The sequence below is a fragment of the Mauremys mutica genome, chromosome 14 (assembly GCF_020497125.1).
Source record: "Mauremys mutica isolate MM-2020 ecotype Southern chromosome 14, ASM2049712v1, whole genome shotgun sequence".
Lineage (NCBI taxonomy): Eukaryota > Metazoa > Chordata > Testudines > Geoemydidae > Mauremys > Mauremys mutica.
In genome coordinates, this window is record NC_059085.1 from 2,935,997 (window position 1) to 2,955,548 (window position 19,552).

The following is a 19,552-nucleotide window of genomic DNA, read 5'->3' on the forward strand; positions in this document are numbered from 1 at the left end:
AGGCTTGACAAAGTCCTGGCTGAGATGATTTAGTTGGGGTTGGTCCTGCTTTGAGCAGGGGGTTGGACTAGACACCTCCTGAGGTCCCTTCCAACCCTGAGATTCTATGATTCTATGAAGTGAGTGGGAATCTGGCCAAAAGAGCCAATGGGAAGGCTAGAACTTTTTAAAATTGAAACAAAGAATCCCCTTTTGTCTGGCTGTTGTCCTCCTGGGGAGAGGCGAACAGGACAGAGCTATGCTGTGAGAAGCTTGGACCAGGAATGAAAACATCATCAGTATCATACCTAGAAACTACTCATTTAAAACCTCAGATATGTAAGTAGATCAGGAAATGTCTAGGAAGACGCGATTAGGCTTATCTCTTTTTATTTCTTTATGTCTTGTGGACTCCTCTGTGCTAACCCCAGATGCTTTTGTGTTGCTAATGAGGCAAATAGAAAGGAGCATAAAATCCTAGTGAGGCAAATAGAAAGGAGCATAAACACTGCCAAATTAAGTGCAAGAATGTAATGCCAAGGAGGAGTTTGAAGAACGGCTAGCCAAAAACTCCAAAGGTAATAACAAAATGTTTTTTAAGTACATCAGAAGCAGGCAGCCTGCTACAACCAGTGGGGCCCCTTGATGATCGAGATGCAAAAGGAGCGCTTAAAGACGATAAAGTCATTGCGGAGAAACTAAATGGATTCTTTGCTTCAGTCTTCATGGCTGAGGATGTTACGGAGATTCCCAAACCTGAGCTGGCTTTTGTAGGTGACAAATCTGAGGAACTGTCACAGATTGAAGTGTCACTAGAGGAGGTTTTGGAATTAATTGATAAACTCAACATTAACAAGTCACCGGGACCAGATGGCATTCACCCAAGAGTTCTGAAAGAACTCAAATGTGAAGTTGCGGAACTATTAACTAAGGTTTGTAACCTGTCCTTTAAATCAGCTTTGGTACCCAATGACTGGAAGTTAGCTAATGTAACGCCAATATTTAAAAAGGGCTCTAGAGGTGATCTCGGCAATTAAGTCTAACGTCAGTACTGGGCAAATTAGTCAAAACAATAGTTAAGAATAAAATTGTCAGACACATAGAAAAACATAAACTGTTGAGCAGTAGTCAACATGGTTTCTGTAAAGGGAAATCATGTCTTACTAATCTATTAGAGTTCTTTGAAGGGGTCAGCAAACATGTGGACAAGGGGGATCCAGTGGACATAGTGTACTTAGATTTTCAGAAAGCCTTTGACAAGGTCCCTCACCAAAGGCTCTTACGTAAATTAAGCTGTCATGGGATAAAAGGGAAGGTCCTTTCATGGACTGAGAACTGGTTAAAAAACAGGGAACAAAGGGTAGGAATTAATGGTAAATTCTCAGAATGGAGAGGGGTAACTAGTGGTGTTCCCCAAGGGTCAGTCCTCGGACCAATCCTATTCAATTTATTCATAAATGATCTGGAGAAAGGGGTAAACAGTGAGGTGGCAAAGTTTGCAGATGATACAAAACTGCCCAAGATAGTTAAGACCAAAGCAGACTGTGAAGAACTTCAAAAAGATCTCACAAAACTAAGTGATTGGGCAACAAAATGGTAAATGAAATTTAATGTGGATAAATGTAAAGTAATGCACATTGGAAAAAATAACCCCAACTATACATACAATATGATGGGGGCTAATTTAGCTACAATGAGTCAGGAAAAAGATCTCGGAGTCATCGTGGAGAGTTCTCTGAAGATGTCCACGCAGTGTGCAGCAGCAGTCAAAAAAGCAAACAGGATTTTAGGAATCATTAAAAAGGGGATAGAGAATAAGACTGAGAGTATATTATTGCCCTTATATAAATCCATGGTATGCCCACAACTCGAATACTGTGTAGAGATTTGGTCTCCTCACCTCAAAAAAGATATGCTGGCACTAGAAAAGGTTCAGAAAAGGACAACTAAAATGATTAGGGGTTTGGAGAGGGTCTGTCATAAACAGTTAGTTAAGGGTTAAGGTTTTTGTCTACCTGTAAAGGGTTAACAAGCAGTACCTGTGGACACCTGACCAGAGGACCAATGAGGGACAAGATTATTTTCAAATCCGTGTGGAGGGAAGTTTTTTTTCCCCTGTTCTTTGTTTCTTAGAGAGTCTCTCTTGGGTATTAAGAGAGTCCAGACATCTTAATCAAGTCCTCCCAGGTTTCTGCAATAAATTCTTCTATTCAAGCTAGTGAGTATTAGCAAGGAACTAGTATTCTTATACTTTTATTTCTGTATTTGCAATTCTGTGTTTTGCTATAGAATTTCTTTAAGTCTGTACTGTGATTGCTTTTACTGAGAAAGAAAGGAGGGGGAATTCTCTCCAGAGATTGATAAGTTTAGACCCTGTATTGTTCCATCTTGGTTACAGAGACAGTGACTTTTCTTTTTATTCTTTATTAAATTCTTTTCTATTAAGGACTTGGTTGATCTTTCTTTGGGTTGATTCTCAGGGAAAGGGGAGGGGGAGGTATCCCTCTGTAGTTAAATCCCGGTGTCTCTCCTAGGAAAAGGGAGGGGGGAGGAAGCAGGGGGGAATGGTTTATTTCTCCTGGGTATAAGAACTCCATGGATTTGGGGCTCTTGGGATCCCCTAGGATTTTGGGGAAGGATTGTGTCCCAATCCACGTAACTGATTGGGTGGTGGCAGTTTTACTAGATCTAAACTAGGATTTTAGTTTAGAGGGAAACCAGAGCAGGTCCCCACATTGGAACCCAACAGCTTCAAGTGGGGATGAGACCTATGACAGGGTCCCATATGAGGAAAGATTAAAGAGGCTAGGACTCTTCAGCTTGGAAAAGAGGAGACTAAGGGGGGATATGATAGAGGTATATAAAATCATGAGTGATGTTGAGAAAGTGGATAAAGAAAAGTTATTTACTTATTCCCATAATACAAGAACTAGGGGTCACCACATGAAATTAATAGGCAGCAGGTTTAAAACAAATAAAAAGAAGTTCTTCTTCACGCAGCGCACAGTCAACCTGTGGAACTCCTTGCCTGAGGAGGTTGTGAAGTCTAGGACTATAACAGCGTTTAAAAGAGAACTGGATAAATTCATGGTGGTTAAGTCCATAAATGGCTATTAGCCAGGCTGGGTAAGGAATGGTGTCCCTAGCCTCTGTTCGTCAGAGGATGGAGATGGATGGCAGGAGAGAGATCACTTGATCATTGCCTGTTAGGTTCACTCCCTCTGGGGCACCTGGCATTGGCCACTGTCGGTAGACAGATACTGGGCTAGATGGACCTTTGGTCTGACCCAGTACGGCCGTTCTTATGCTTGCAACCTTTAAGCTGGACCTCAAGAAAGCTATTCTTTGTGCTTATTTAGTGTAGTTGCTCTTTTAAAATCTAGCAATAGCCTGAGTTCCCAGATGTATTTTCTTTTCTTTTTATGAATAAATACCTTTTTTGGATTGGATTTTTGTGTCTTAAGAGGTTTGTGCACATGTTTAATTAGCTGGTGGCGACAGCTGATTTCCTTTTTTTTTTTCTCAGCCAGAGGGGGATGAAAGGGCTTGAGGGTACCCCACAGGAAGGAATTCCCAAGTGCACCTTCCTGGGCTCTTAAAGGGATTCTGCACTTGGGTGGTGGCAGCATCTACCAATCCAAGGTCAGAGAGAAGCTGTATCTTTGGGAGTTTAATACAAGCCTGGAGTGGGCAGTATTAATTTTCAGAATCCTTGTGGGCCCCACCTTCTGCACTCGAAGTGCCAGAGTGGGGAATCAGCCTTAACAGGTAACAATTTCCCTGTATAAAACAACAGCATTTTGAATTAGTGAACACAATGCACTAGGACAGCGGTTTTCAAACTTTTTTTCTGGTGACCCAGTTGAAGAAAATTGTTGATGTCTGCGACCCAACAGAGCTGGGGATGGGGGTTTGGGGTGTGGGAGGGACACGTGGCTTGGGCAGAGGGTAGGGGTGCAGGGGTGAGGGCTGTGGGGTGGGGCCAGGAATGAGGGGTTCAGGGTGTGGGAGGGAGCTCTGGGCTGGGGCAGGGGGTTGGGGTGTGGGAGGGGGTCAGGGCCCTGGGCTGAGGGTGCAGGCTTTGGGGTGGGGCTGGGAATGAGGGGTTTGGGGTGCAGGAAGGGGCTCTGGGTTTGGGGGGGCTCAGGGCTGGGGCAGGGGATTGGGGCACAGGCTTATATCAGGTGGCTCCCAATTAGCAGCACAGCAGAAGTGGCCAGCAGCAGGTCTGGCTCCTAGGTGGAGGCATGCAAGCAGCTCTGCGTGGCTCTCACCCATAGGCATCCCCCCCCCCAGCTCCCATTGGAACCAGCCAGTGGGAGTGCAGAGTTGGTGCTCGAGACAGGGGCAGTGTGCAGTGCCCCATGACACACACACACACACACCTTGGTTTACTGGTTTGAGTTGCAGCCTAAATTTGTTGATGTGATTCCTTGGCTGAACTGTTATCCCTCGGCTCCTTTCTAGCTTACAGCCCCTTTGCTCCCTGACAGTTTCTCTGGCCTGGTCTACACTACAAGTTTATACTGAATTTAGCAAAGTTAAACCGAATTAACCCTGCACCCATCCACACAAAGAAGCTCTTTATATCGATATAAAGGGCTCTTAATACCAGTGTCTGTACTCCTCCCCGACGAGGGGAGTAGCGCTGAAATCAGTATTGCCATGTCAGATTGGGTTAGTGTGGCTGCAATGCGACAGTATTGGCTTCCAGGCGCTATTCCACAGTGCACCATTGTGTCCGCTCTGGACAGCAATCTGGAGTCAGATGCACTGGCCAGGTAGACAGGAAAAGCACCGCGAACTTTGGAATTTCATTTCCTGTTTGCCCAGCGTAGAGAGCTGATCAGCACAGGTAACTATGCAGTCTGAGAATTGAAAAAGAGCTCCAGCACGGACCGTATGGGAGGAACTGGATCTGATCGCTGTATGGGGGGAGGATTCCGTGCTAACAGAACTCCGTTCCAAAAGACGAAATGAAAAAACATTTGAAAAAATTTCCAAGGCCATGATGCAGGGAGGCCACACCAGGGACTCAGTACAGTGCCGTGTGAAAGTTAAGGAGCTCAGACAAGCCTACCAGAAAACCAAAGAAGCAAACGGAAGGTCCGGGGCAGGGCCGAAAACATGCCGCTTCTATGCTGAGCTGCATGCAATTCTAGGGGGGTCCGCCACCAGTACCCCACCCCTGTCCATGGATTCCGAGGTTGGGGTGGTAATCGCAGCCATGGCTGAGAATTCTGCGGACGGGGAAGATGAGGAGGAGGAAGAGGAGGACGAGCTTGCAGAGAGCACACAGCACTCCGTTCTCCCCAACAGCCAGGAGCTTTTTCTCACCCTGATGGAATTACCCTCCCAGCCCTCCCAAGCCACTATCCCAGATAATGAAGCCATGGAAGGGACCTCTGGTGAGTGTACCTTGTAAATATAAGACATGGTTTAAAAGCAAGCGTTTTTTAATGATTAATTTGCCCTGAGGACTTGGGATGCATTCGCAGCCAGTACAGCTACTGGAAAAGTCTGTTAACATGTCTGGGGATGGAGCGGAAATCCTCCAGGGACAGCTCCATGAAGCTCTCCTGGAGATACTCCAAAAGCCTTTGCAGAAGGTTTCTGGGCAGCGCAGCCTTATTCTGTCCTCCATGGTAGGACACTTGACCACGTCATGCATGTAGCAAGTAATCTGGTATCATTGCATGACAAAGCCTAGCTGCGTATGGTCACGGTGTTTGCTGGCATTCAAGCAACATCTGTTCTTTATCTTGCTGTGTTATCCTCAGGAGAGTGATATCGTTCATGGTACTCTGGTTGAAATACAGGAATTTAATTAAGGGGACAGAGATGGCCATTCCTACTGGGCTGTTTGCCTGTGGTTGAAAAAAAATCCTTCCCTGCAGTTAGCCAAGCCGGTGTGGGGCGGGGGGGTGATTGGTGCTGAGCTTTTTCGCGTTTGGCTAGCAGGGATCTTCCCTGATACCAGCCACGCGGTGGGGGGAGGAGTAAAGTGATCATCCCAGAGAATTGGATGGGTGCGGGAGTTTGGTTTCTGGTGCTGCACGTTAACAGGAAAGACGCAGCACTCAATGGGCTTTGCTTGGTATTTGGGAAAGGAGGGCGCTGGATAGATGAAGGCTGCAGAAGCCGAAAGACAATGGCCGCATGCAAGCCGAATTCTGTTGCCCAGACCTGCGTCTGTGATCTCTAACACCAAAGCCGCAGGCACCCAATATTAAGATGCAAAATGTGACCTTGTACTGAGATCACATGTGCTATGTAATGTGAATAGTGGTGTTCACCGTGAAAGAGTATAACCATTGTTCTGTAAAATGTATCTTTTTAAATACTTCTCTCCCTTTTTTCCCTCCCTCCTGCAGCTGCAAATTTTTCAAGCCTCCCTCCTTCGTCCCGAAGGCTAGCTCAGATAAGGCGGCGGGAAAAAAAGACGTGAGACGAAATGTTCTCGGAAATCATGGAAGTGACCCGCAATGAAAGAGCTCATCTGAATGAGCGGAAGGACGTGGTATCAAAGTACAGGAAAGATGCCAGTGACCGTGAGGACAGGAGGGAGCAACGTGAGGAGGAGAGGAGAGACGAACGTGAGTAGAGGAGAAACGCTCGAGATGAGAGGTGGCGGCAGGAAGATCAGAGGAGGCATGATACAACGCTGAGGCTGCTGCATGATCAAAGTGACATACTCCGGCATCTGGTGGAGCTTCAGGAACGGCAGCAGGATCAGAGTGCCGCTGCAGCCCCTGTATAATTGCCCTCCCACCTCCCCAAGTTCCATAGCCTCCTCACCCAGACGTGTAAGAACGCGTGGGGGGAGGCTCCTTGCACCTGCCCACTCCATCCCAGTGACCAGCCCAACCAAAAGGCTGTCATTATTTTGAAAATTTTTAATGGCCTTTTCCTTCCCTCCTATCCTCCTCCCAAACTGCACCCGGGCTACCTTGTCAGTTCTCTCCCTCTTTTTATAATTAATTACTAAAGAATACATGATTTTTAAATGATAGTGACTTTATTTCCTTAGAAAGCAAGCTGTAATCGAAGGGGGAGGGTGGGTTGCTGACAGGGAATGAGTCAATCAAGGGGGCAGGTTTTCATCAAGGAGAAACAAACACAACAGTCACACCGTACCCTGGCCAGTGATTAAACTGGTTTTCAAAGCTTCTCTGATGCACACCGCTTCCTGGTGTGCTCTTCTAATCGACCTGGTGTCTGGTGGCGCGTAATCAGCGGCCAGGTGATTTGCCTCAGCCTCCCATCCTGCCATAAAGGTCTCCCCCTTACTCTCACAGAGCTTGTGGAGCACACAGCAAGCAGCAATAACAATGGGGATATTGGTTTGGCTGAGGTCTGAGCGAGTCAGTAATGTGCACCAGCGTCTCTTTGAACAGCCAAATGCCCATTCTACCACCATTCTGCACTTGCTCAGCCTATAGTTGAACAGCTCCTGACTACTGTCCAGGCTGACCTGTGTATGGCTTCATGAGCCATGGCATCAAGGGGTAGGCTGGGTCCCCCAGGATAACGACAGGCATTTCAACATCCCCAACTGTTATTTTCTGGTCTGGGAAGTAATTCCCTTGCTGCAGCTGTTTAAACAGAGTAGTGTTCCTGAAGACGCGAGCGTCATGAACCCTTCCTGGCCATCCCATGTGGATGTTGGTGAAACGTCCCTTGTGATCCACCAGTGCTTGCAGCACCATGGAAAAGTACCCCTTGCAGTTTATGTACTGGGTGCCCTGGTGCTCCGGTGCCAAGATAGGGATATGGGTTCCATCTATCACCCCACCACAGTTAGGGAATCCATTGCAGCAAAGCCATCCACTATGGCCTGCACGTTTCCCAGAGTCACAACCTTTCGTAGCAGCAGCTTAATGATTGCTTTGGCTACTTGCATCACAGCAGCCCCCACAGTAGATTTGCCCACTCCAAATTGATTTCCAACTGACTGGTAGCTGTCTGGTGTTGCAAGCTTCCAGAGGGCTATTGCCACTCACTTCTCCACCGTGAGGGCTGCGCTCATCTTGGTATTCTGGCGCTTCAGGGGAGGGGAAGCAAGTCACAAAGTTCCATGAAAGTGCCCTTACGCATGCGAAAGTTTCGCAGCCACTGGGAATCGTCCCACACCTGCAACACTATGCGGTCCCACCAGTCTGTGCTTGTTTCCCGGGCCCAAAATCAGCGTTCCATGGCTAGAACCTGCCCCATTACCAGCAAGATCTCCAAAGCGCCGGGGCCCGCGGTTTGAGAGAATTCTGTGTCCATGTCCTCATCACTCTCGTCGCCGCTCTGCCGTAGCCGCTTCCTCCTCGCCTGGTTTTGCAGGTCCTGGTTCAGCATAGACTGCACGAGAATGCGCGAGGTGTTTACAAAGTCCATGATTGCTGTCTTGAGCTGAGCAGGCTCCATGCTTGCCATGGTATGGCATCTGCACAGTTCACCCAGGAAAAAAGGCGTGAAACGGTTGGCTGCTGCTGCTTTCATGGACGGAGGGGTGAGGCTGTACCCAGCACCACCAGTGACAATGTTTTTTGCCCCATCAGGCACTCGGGATCTCAATCCAGAATTCCAGTGGGTGGGGGAGACTGCGAGAACTATGGGATAGCTACCCACAGTGCAACGCTCCCGAAGTCGACGCTAGCCTTGGTACATGGATGCACACCGCCGAATTAATGTGCTTAGTGTGGCCGCGTGCACTCGACTTCATACAATGTTTCCAAAAACCGGTTTCTGTAAAATCGGAATAATCCTGCAGTGTAGACATACCCTCTAGTCCTAGCGCTTCACCTTGTCAGCCTTAGCATGCTGTTTGCATGGTTTGTTTTACAGTCCTTACTATTTTCTTACTTTCACTACAACACTTTTCCGCCTTATTTCTTAAGTCGGTTTCACTTTAATTACAGTTTATTTCATTCACCTTTCATTGGGCTGTACTTTCCTCACAGGTTTCTAACAATGTTTTTCTAATAGTTTCTTAGAGACTCTGTTTATTTTTCCTCTCGTTTAACAGTACTGTTCTTCCTTTAACTTTCCCTCTGTTCCCCTTACACCAGGGTCTTTCCTCTTTCGAGGTGCTGCCCCTTGGCGGCCAGCCCTGCTGCGCCTGCTCGCTCTGGCTTTCCTGTTCCTCCTCACCTGGCCTTTCTCCCTGGGAGCTCTGACAACGGGGCCCCGGCCACGGGCTCCCCACGCGCTGCAGCCCTGCTTTGCTGCTTTGCTCTCTCTCCCCCAGCCTCCAGCCTCCACCAGCCATTTCCCCCACTGCCTCTTTGGCCCGTTCACAGCAGGGCTCTGGGGGGAAGCGGCCACCTGCCCTTTTTTCTTTTTCCCAAAACCATCCTTGGCTCAAGCTGATCCTGCTTAGACTCCCCTGGAATCCAGCCCCCCTCCCCCACTGAGCAGCTCCCCCTTTAAAAACATTCTAAACAGCCAGAAGCTGCTTCAGATGCACTTTTGACCCCTGGCCTCCAATGCCTCTGTGGGGAGTGGGGGGCATCACATATTCAGTCCCTGCAAAAAAGCCACAGTCAGTGTCTGTCCCCAGTGCCAGGCTCAGAGCAACCCACCCGACACACCAGGACTGTCACAGAAGGAGGGTGTTTGGTGCTCTTGTGCCAAGGCTGGCTGCTGTCCTGCAAATGCAGCCCGGAGGCAGAGCCCCAGCAAGGGGCCATGTGGCATTTGGAACCCCCATGCCCATCAAATACCCCACCCCACACGGGCTGTCCAGGGCTGTGACCCGTGCTGGCAGTGTTCATGGGCTGGCCCTGGGGTGGGCTGTCTGGCACCAGATCTGAAGGGACTGAAGCAGGTGAGCCATGGGCTGCAGGGAGATCTGAAGGGACTGAAGCAGGTGAGCCATGAGCTGCAGGGAGATCTGAAGGGACTGAAGCAGGTGCGCCATGGGCTGCAGGCACCAGCAACCCACTTCAGAGGTAGGGGAGGCTCAGTCCTGCCGGCTGGGATCTCGCCTGTGGGATGGAATCCCCACTCCTGTCACAGCTGGGGCATGGGGGTCCAGCCTATTGGGTGAGGCCAGAGGCAGGGTCAAAAGCCAGGGACCAGAGCCAGGTGATGGAGCAGGGTCTACCATGGCAGCCAGCTGGGGGTTACCTAGCTGCACCAGGCCTAAGTAACACCCCTAGCTGTCAGGACCCCTGGCACACTGCCCATCAGACACAGCCTGTGGTGCTTGGCTCCAGCATGCTCACAGCCTGTGGCTGGTGACTGCCAGCACTGCTGAGTGTGGCAGTTCCCCAGGGACCAGCAGCCCCACGGTCTACCCTGCGGATCCTCAAAGCCCCGAGGCCACAGGATGGGGCGTCTCCTGCAGTGAGACCAGAAGATCCTCTGCAGTGGCAACCTCCAGCTGGTGACCATGTGGGCCCATGGCAGTGCAGGTTGGTGCAGGGCTGGGTGTAAATGAGTGACACCCTTCCCCAGCGATCAGTGTACCCCAGAACGGCTGACATGGCTCAGAGCAGTGACATAGCACATACCAGCCAGTGCATGTCAGAGCGACTGACACAGCTTGTACACACAAGCATGGCCCCAGAGCGGCTGGCACAACGTGTACAGGCCAGAGTGACTGACAGTACATACAGCCAGTGCGCTCCCAGAGCGGATGACACAGTGTGTATCGACCAGCACACCTGAGTGGCTGGCACAGTGTGTAATGGCTGCCACACCCTAGAGCAGCTCACACGGCACGTACAGGCCGGCGCGCCCCCAGAGCGGCTGGCACGGCGCGTACAGGCCGGCGCGCCCCCAGAGCGGCTGGCACAGCGCGTACAGGCCGGCGCGCCCCCAGAGCGGCTGGCACGGCGCGTACAGGCCGGCGCGCCCCCAGAGCGGCTGGCACGGCGCGTACAGGCCGGCGCGCCCCCAGAGCGGCTGGCACGGCGCGTACAGGCCGGCGCGCCCCCAGAGCGGCTGGCACGGCGCGTACAGGCCGGCGCGCCCCCAGAGCGGCTGGCACGGCGCGTACAGGCCGGCGCGCCCCCAGAGCGGCTGGCACGGCGCGTACAGGCCGGCGCGCCCCCAGAGCGGCTGGCACGGCGCGTACAGGCCGGCGCGCCCCCAGAGCGGCTGGCACGGCGCCCCCAGTGAGAAGCTGGGGCTGTGCTCAGCAGCATGGTTTGGAGTCCAGTCCAGCCGTGTGCGGGACCAGGTCTGGGCCCGCGGGGGGCTGACTCGCACAATGAATCGAGCTTTGGGGATGGGGCCTGTGGAAAGTGCCACACTTCTGCCGGAGCAAACCTGGGCCTGGCACTGTCAGCTGCATTGCAGCCCCTGCTGCTGGCTCAGAGAAGCAGGGGATTGAGGCACCGCAGCTGAAGCTGTGCTTTGCTCCCCAGCTGGGCAATCCCAGAGGGACGGCTTGGCTGCTGAATTCTATTGGGTGGGGACTTTGAACTACTAGGACCTGCCCAGCCTGCTAGCAGACTGGCTCTGCCAAGCTGTGTCTTCACTGCACAGTTCCCCCAGGTTATCTGCACCCAGCGTAGCCGAGCTCAGCAGTGAGCATCCCCACAGCCAAGCGCCCTCCCTGCTTCTGCCCTCACGCGGGTGTGGCTGGGGCATGGCCTGTGGTACGCTGGGCTGAGACGCACAAGGATTTCTTCCCAGTCTCTCCTTCAAGGGGAATGATGGAGAGGCACTGGAGGGTGAGCAGCACCTGCGTGATTTGTGCCAGCATCCCCACTGCAAAATGGGTGAGTTAATGTCAAACTGCAGCCTGTGTCCAACTACAGTCTGGGGATAACTGGCTGGCTGCAGCACTGCTGAAGGGCTGGAGGTTACAGTGCATCACAGACTGAATGGGGTCAGCAATGTGACGTTGCTGCGAAAAAGGCAAATATGGTTCTGGGGTGTATTAAGAGGAGTGTTGTGTGTAAGGCACGGGTCATTGTCCCACTCTGCTCAGCACTGGGGAAGCCCCTGCTGGAGTCCTGTGTCCCATTCTGGTCACCGCACCTTAGGCCTGGTCTACACTAAGGGGGGGGGGATCGAACTAAGGTACGAAAGTTCAGCTATGCGAATAGCGTAGCTGAACTCGAACTACCTTAGTTCGAAGTACTCACCCGTCCAGACGCCGCGGGATCGAAGTCCGCGGCTCCCCCGTCAACTCCGCCACCGCCGTTCGCGGTGGTGGAGTTCCGGAGTCGACGGGAGCGCGTTCGGAGTTCGATATATCGCATCTAGATTAGACGCAATATATCGAACTCCGAGAAGTCAAACGCTAGCCGCCGACCCGGACGGTAAGTATAGACGTACCCTTAGGGAAGATATGGACAAACTGGAGAGTCCAGAGAAAGAGCAACAAAAGGGATAAAAGATTTAGAAAAGCTGCCCGGTGAGGAAAGGCTAAACCTGGTCAGCCATGGACGTCTTGAGTCTGGAGAAACGGCGGAGGAGGTACCTGGTAACAGTCTTCAAACATGTTAAGGGCTGTTAGAAAGACTGATTGTTCGCCATGTCCGCTGAGGGCAGGACAAGACATAATGGGCTTCATCTGCAGCCAGGGAGATGTAGGTCTGATGTGAGGAAAAACTTTCTAACTCTCAGGGTAGGTAAGTTCTGCAACAGGCTTCCAAGAGAGGCTGTAGAATCTGTCACTGGAGGTTTAAGACCAGGTCCATCCCCAGCAGTATCTGCCAGGACAGCTCACGGCAGGTGGCACAGCCATCGCCCGCTCCGTCCCACTCTAGTGCCTGGACCACAGCGCTCCACAGCTCCTGCCCCAGTTCCTACCTGACGCCGCAGTGAGCGGCGGTGACCACCCAGTTCTCGCTGATCAGGGAGCCGCCGCAGAAGTGGAACCCGGTGTTGTCCTGTGGGGACGGGGAGATCAGGCGGAACCGAGCCGGCCCATGACAGCCACGAGCCGGGGACCCCCCACTCTGGCTGGCGGGGGCTGCTGGGAACCAGGGGGGGGAATTGGGGCCAGAGCATCAAACTAAGAGGGAGCAGCTGGGTGAGACCCATCCCTGGGAAGCAGGTGCCCCCTCTGGGCATCCAGTGCCCTCTGCCCCATCTGCTAGGCCCTGCCGGGCACAGATTACAGCAGGGGCAGGCCTGTCCCATCCCACAGGGATCTCTGCTGAGCCCATGTGCTTGGAGGGGAGCCAGGGCCTGTGATGCCCAGCAGGGGCTGAGAGCGGCAGGAGAGAAGGTGACTTGGGGCAGGGGCAGGATTCTCACCAGAGCCCAGGCGCCAGAGCTGAGGGCTCTGGGGGCAGGGCCGGGGGAAGGGTCCAGGCAGGTGCCCTTGGAGTGGCACAGAGGCCAGGTCAGTTCATCTCACTGTCTCAGGCAGCGCTGCCCGTCGGCAGATGCTGCCCTGGGGTAACAGGCCCCTGTCCCACAGCAGAGCAAGCACCAATCGGGGGCAGGGAGGCTGGGAATTAAGGCAAGCAATTTTCCAAAGGGAAAACAGGACACCATGCGGGTCTGGCCCAAGTCCTTCTCCTCAGGCGGGGCTGGCCCGAGCCCTGCCTGCCTGCCCATCCCCCAGCCCCCGTGAGGCTGTTGCTACTTGCCAGAACCCTGCCTATCCCCTGCCCGAGCCCTCCCCACCCACCCCCGCATGGGGCTGGTATCACAGTTTGCCCTCTGCACTGCACCTGTTTGCACTTGCCAACTTGATCAGTTAGTCAAGGCAAACAAGACAAATGCCCATTTTTGCCAAAAAAGTCAGGACGCCCAGGATAAGGCTTAAAAAGGCAATTGTCCTGGCCAGAACGAGACGTTTGGTCACCCTACTGGGAATCCACCTGCATGCTCCGGAGCCAATCTAAGCAGCAAGGAGCAGCCAGTGCTGCTGGGAAATGCACACAGAAGATGGAGGCGGGTGCAGCAGGGAGCTGCCGGGGGGCCCAGATACCACGGTGATGGGCGTGTGCAGGACCTGTCAGATGAATCCCCAGTAGCACTGAGATGCTGCCTAGCTGCCCTGGACACCATGAAATCCCCCCCACCCCAGGTTCTCTAAGGGCCAGGCCTTCCTGCCTTTCCCCCCAGCTTTGCTCCCCATGGGGGCCCCGGCCTGGCCGAAGGGGCTCCTGGGCTCTCACCTGTAGGGAGACCTGCCAGGGCCAGGATCCAGGAACCACCGTCTCACTGTTCACAATTCGAGCGTAGCCGCTTGTTATATCCTTGGGGGGAGCCGGTTTAGGAAGAAATCAGTTGAGGCCAGAGAGCTGACAGCTAACAAAACCACCATTTTATTTACAGAGAGAGAGAGCTCACTCAGCCGGCTGAAGCTGGCTGAGCTAACCCATAATAATCTAACTCAGTTGCCATAGCAACAAAAACCATGACAACCAAATACACAACACCGCTGATGACAGGCTGGATGGCAGGGAGGCCGCAGCCTGGGGGAGGGAAGGAGAGGAGTTACCCACAGCTCCTGGGGTCCAGCGGGGAGGGAGCACAGCGCTAGGGCCCAGGCTGCTCTGTGGGGCACCGCAGCAGTGGGGCGGCAGCTTGGGGAGCAGTCAGTGGCTGGGGGCCTTCGCTACAGCCATGGGCATACGCTGCCCACTCCAATTCACCTGGGGACATCCCCCAGAGCCAGGGCCAGGGCTGTACAGCCGCCATGGGGGGCAGGATCGGCTGGGTGGGTGGCGAGCGCCGTCGAGCACAGCATGGTGTGGGCTGCATCCGTCTGTGCTATCAGCAGGGTCTCTCCAGCTGGGGGAGTAGAGACAGGGCCAGGGCTGCTGTCACTGGCGTCTCCTCGGGAGCTCCCTGTGGCAGAGAGACCCTTCCCTGGCTCTGGGCCCTCCAGCCCCTGCTGCCAGTGGAAGGAGGCCAGTGGTACTTACCACGGGCAGCGCCCAGGAAGGCGAGGCAGGGCAGGAGCCAGAGGAAAGCCATTCTGCTTCTTACGTGGGTCCTGGAGACCGAGCGGGGCCAGCAGCCCTTTATACTCCTGCCAGAGGCAGCTCTTGGGAGGTGGCAGCTGAGAAAGAGACGGGAGACAATCTTTCACCTTTCTGTCTGGGGACCTTGGGGAGATAAACTGGGCAGCCCTGAGGGGCCATGGGCAGAGTGCCAAGGGGCAGGCTGGCCAGGGGGCAAGACTTGGGCCAGGAGCTGGGACCGCAGCAGCTGCTCCCTGGAGGTGTGCGGGGAGCCAGGGAGCTGCGTGGGAGCCAGAGGGCACAGACCTGGGAGCAGGGAGCCCACAGGAGTCTGTGACCCTCTGCCCTCGGGAGTGACAACCCTGGGGAGCCGTACGCCACGTCCTGCTGTGCGTGATGCATGTCTCCCCTCCCCACTCAGCATCCTGCAGGCCGTACAGAGGGGAGAGCACAATGCCAAGGGCTCTGCGAAAGCTGTCCTAATGCTCAGGGGGCTGCTCCTTTCGTTTCCCATCCATATAGTGTCTTATCAGCCACCCTGTGTCCCTGCCTCTCCTCACACACCATGCCTTGCTGTGCCATCTGTGTGGCTGTGCCTCAACCCGGGGGCGCTCACTCAGAGACTCCAGACCAGGGGTAGGCAACCTATGGCACGCGTGCCGAAGGCAGCACGCAAGCTGATTTTCAGCGGCACTCACACTCCCCGGGTCCTGGCCACCAGTCCGGGGGGCTCTGCATTTTAACTTAATTTTAAATGAAGCTTCTTAAACATTTTTAAAACCTTATTTACTTTACATACAACAATAGTTTAGTTATATACTATAGACTTATAGAAAGAGACCTTCTAAAAACATTAAAATGTATCACTGGCACACGAAACCTTAAATTAGAGTGAATAAATGAAGACTCGGCACAGCACTTCTGAAAGGTTGCCGACCCCTGCTCCAGACCATGAGATCCCCAATCAGAGACCCCCACTCTTGCCCGGTGGGTGTCACTGGAGGCCATGGGGAGCTAAGCTCTCCAGGGCAGGGGTGCCATGTCATACCAGCAGGTATCTCTGCTGCTCTGAACACTGCATTCACAATGTCAAAGCTACTCCCTCAGGCCACCCTAGGGAGCCTCCCTGCTTTGAGAGCTGCGGCTGGCCCTGAGCCTCCACAAGCAGGCCCAGCCTGTTATGAAGGTGGCAGGCATTGCTCCTAGGGGAATTCTGCACCATTGCGCAGATGCATAATTAATGTGCCATGCATAATTGTTTTTCACAAAAAATAACTTCTGCCAGAAAGTTGCTGCAGTTCTGCCTTTTGCCCACCAGGGACTACTGTGGCACTAGAACAGAGCAGGAACTCCCAGGTGGCAGATTGCGGCAGGGGCTGAATGGGAGTGGAGGCGTGAGTATGGGGGGAGGGGGCGCAGGGACAGATGGTGGAAGGCGGATGGCTGAGTGGGGGCACAGAGACACATGGGAACATGGGGATGGGAGGAGGAGACTGGCTAAGGAGGTGCAGGGACACCTGGGATGGGGGAGGGGGCTGACTGATGGGGTGTAGGGTCACCTGGGGATGGGGAGGGGGAGCAAGGACACATGGGGACAGGGGCAGATGTGCCTGACCCAATGGGAGAGGCTCGGGGTCAGCTAGGGTCTGCATCAATCCCTCCCTGCCCCCCTGCCCCCAAATCAGTTCCATATTTCTCCCACCTACACCCAACAACCCTCCAGGTTCACTCCCAGGCTCCTTCCCTCTCCTCCATTACCCCTGACTCGTCCAAGCCTTTGCATTGCTTCTGAAGAGGCAGGAAATACTGTGCTGTAGTTTAAATGAACTACTCAAAGTTATGTATTAATTTGCCTAGTGAGGAATCTATTTGACAAAAAACATTTCCTGAACCATTTTCATTGTCTGTATTGTTACAGATATACTCACTGACATATTTTGAAATAAATTACCAAAATAATTGAAACTGGCATGATTATATTGTGTTATTTTGACAAATAAAATATGCAGAATTTTAAAATATTGGGTGCTGAACTTTCAGGCACAGAATTCCCCCAGGAGTAAAGTGTGCAGCTAAGGTACCACCTGTTCCCAGAGGGCATTGAACCTAGGGCCTGCAGAGCCAAGAGCATGAACTGCTACAGCTTGAGCTAACCGGCTCTCTCTAAAGGCTGGTAGCTGTAGCAGCCCTCTTCCCTGTGGCTTGGGTGAGTCCCACAAAGTGACCAGAGAGGCACAAAGCATCTCCTCTCTCAGTGACTAGCAGGGGCTGTGGCACCCCCACCCACCCGAGTCCAAATCTCACTGTGGTCACCTCCATCTGGACTCCACAAGCACCCAGCCCTCGGCTGGTGCAACTGGCCGGCTCGTTGGCAGTGGGAGTCAGCAGCAAGTGGGGCTGCTGCAGAGAGGGCCTGGGGGAAACTGGTCAAGGGAGATGTGGGGGCTCCCCCCAATTAAAGGGGATCTGAAGCAATACAGTGAGCTCATGGAATTCGCACCCAAACCCTAACAATTCTGCAGCCAGTTCTTAGCTGGGCTTAAACCTTGCACCGAGTTGGGGCGTCCCTTGCGCGGAGGGATTTGGCTCTCCCCAGACCCCCCTTTGCACTTCTGCCCCCCTTCAGAGGCCGAGTGGCTTTCCTCCACACCTGTTCAACTCACCAGAGTGCCTCAGATGGGGGCGCGGGGCTAAACAGAACGCCTGTGGCAGTGCCAGAGGGTTCCTGCTAAGCATGGGGGACGGCCAGCGCCCTGACCCAGACACATGTGCACCTGAAAGTGGGGGATGGGCTGAGCAGGAGTCACCTCAGCTGCTCTTCTCAAGCCCAGGGCTCTGCTGTGAATGCCCCCACCCCCCCCACACACACTGTGCTTGGATGCTGCCGCCAGTTACCTGCTCAGCTGCCAACTGATGACGTTCAAGATTTTCCCTCCGGAGCCCTCACGGAGTGTGGGGGAGTCCGGTCCTGCACCCCTGGCTTCCTGCGAGTCACCATGACTCTCAGCCAGCCAGTAAAACAGAAGGTTTATTTAGAGGACAGGAACACAGTCCCAGACAGGCCTTGCAGGCACAGACAACAGGACCCCCTCAGTTAGGTCCATCGGGGGGGGGGGGCAGGGAGGCCAGAGCCCTGTTGGGAGGCCAGAGCCCATCTGGACTCCCCTCCATTTTCCCAGCCAGCTCCAAACTGAAACCCCCTCCAGCCCCTCCTTTCTGGCTTTTGTCTCTTTCCTGGGCCAGGAGGTCACCTGATCTCTGTTCACCTTTAGCCATCCCCTTGCAGCGAGGGAAGGGCCCTGACCATTTGTTGCCAGGAAACAGAGTGTCGGCCATTTATGCACGCTGGAGACTTAAGAAATGCATAGGGGAAACTGAGGCACCCACACATTATTCAGAGGAAACATTAAGAACAGTCCCACTTTGTCACACCAGGTTCTTCCAGGCAGTGCATGTTCATCAGTTGCATTTGTTCCCTCCATCTTCTCTGGGTTGTCTTTGCATTTCCTGGCCCAGGCACCTAAACAACCCACTCCCCACACCCCAAGTTTTTTCTACAGCGGCTCCTTCAGTCAAAGATGCACTTTGAAGCTATGAAAAGCAACATTTACAACCCCACCCCCACCCCGCCCCAAGGAAATATCCAGGGTGGGCTGGGCTCCAATCTCCATAGGTCACAAATACTTTTAGAGGAGTCAGGGGAAGCCTTTTCATCGGCTTCCCTAAGCTGTGTCTCAGGCCCCAAGTGGATCTATTTGAACAGTTCGCACAAGGCTTCCAGCCAATGTGCTGATCAACGAGATAACCCTGGGCCGTGCCTGCACAGTATTGCTCACAAACAGCGATCTGGGTTCACGGTCCCCAGGTCGGCTCCCCCTTGCTCCTCACGGGTGTCTCAACAACCCCGTTCACTGGCAGGCAGTGTGGACGCTGAGCTAATAGTGCAAGTGATTTACGACAAGCAAATTTCCAATTTGTGACCTATCTTTGGGGTCTCTCCTGCTTCCCACATCAAGCCGAAATCGCATGCGTTCCCTGCAGCATCCTGGCTCGGAGGACCACACCCATCAGGATACCGAAGCAGACTGTGTGCCCTGCACGGTCCTTCCAAACAGCTGGGGATTACCTTGGACAGGCTATGTTTTGCTCCAAAGCCGTTGGCAGAATTCACTCTGCATCATTCTGGATAATGGATACGGGGCGAGGAGACTGCTGCGGGTTGTTGGGTCAGCTGCTGCCAGACAACGAGGATCAGTCCCTCAGCCATCACCTCTGGGCCTTGGGGGGAAGCTGTATTGGGTCCATTCTCAGCTGTTCCACCTTGCATCCCTTTCTTGCCCTTCTATAGCACTTGTCACCCTAAGATCTCAGCAAGCATCACAGGCGCGTCAGGGAAGACTGAGGCATGGAGAGGGGAAGCCAGTTAATGGCAGAGCCACAGCTCCCGCGTCCTAGTCCTGGGTGCAGTGCTGCCAGCCCTTTGGGGGAGGAACCTGACTCAGCCCAAGATACGCACATTGCTACAGCGACAGCAATTCCCTCTTACTGCACAGATGCCAAGAGCTTTTCCCCATTCCGTCCATTGCTTTGCCCTTGAATCCCAGATGTGGGAGATCACGCAGCTGAGAAAACTGTCTCCTTACCCAGTGGGAGAGCTACAAAGCATGTGATTAAGACATCAAAGGTCTTATCAAGAAATA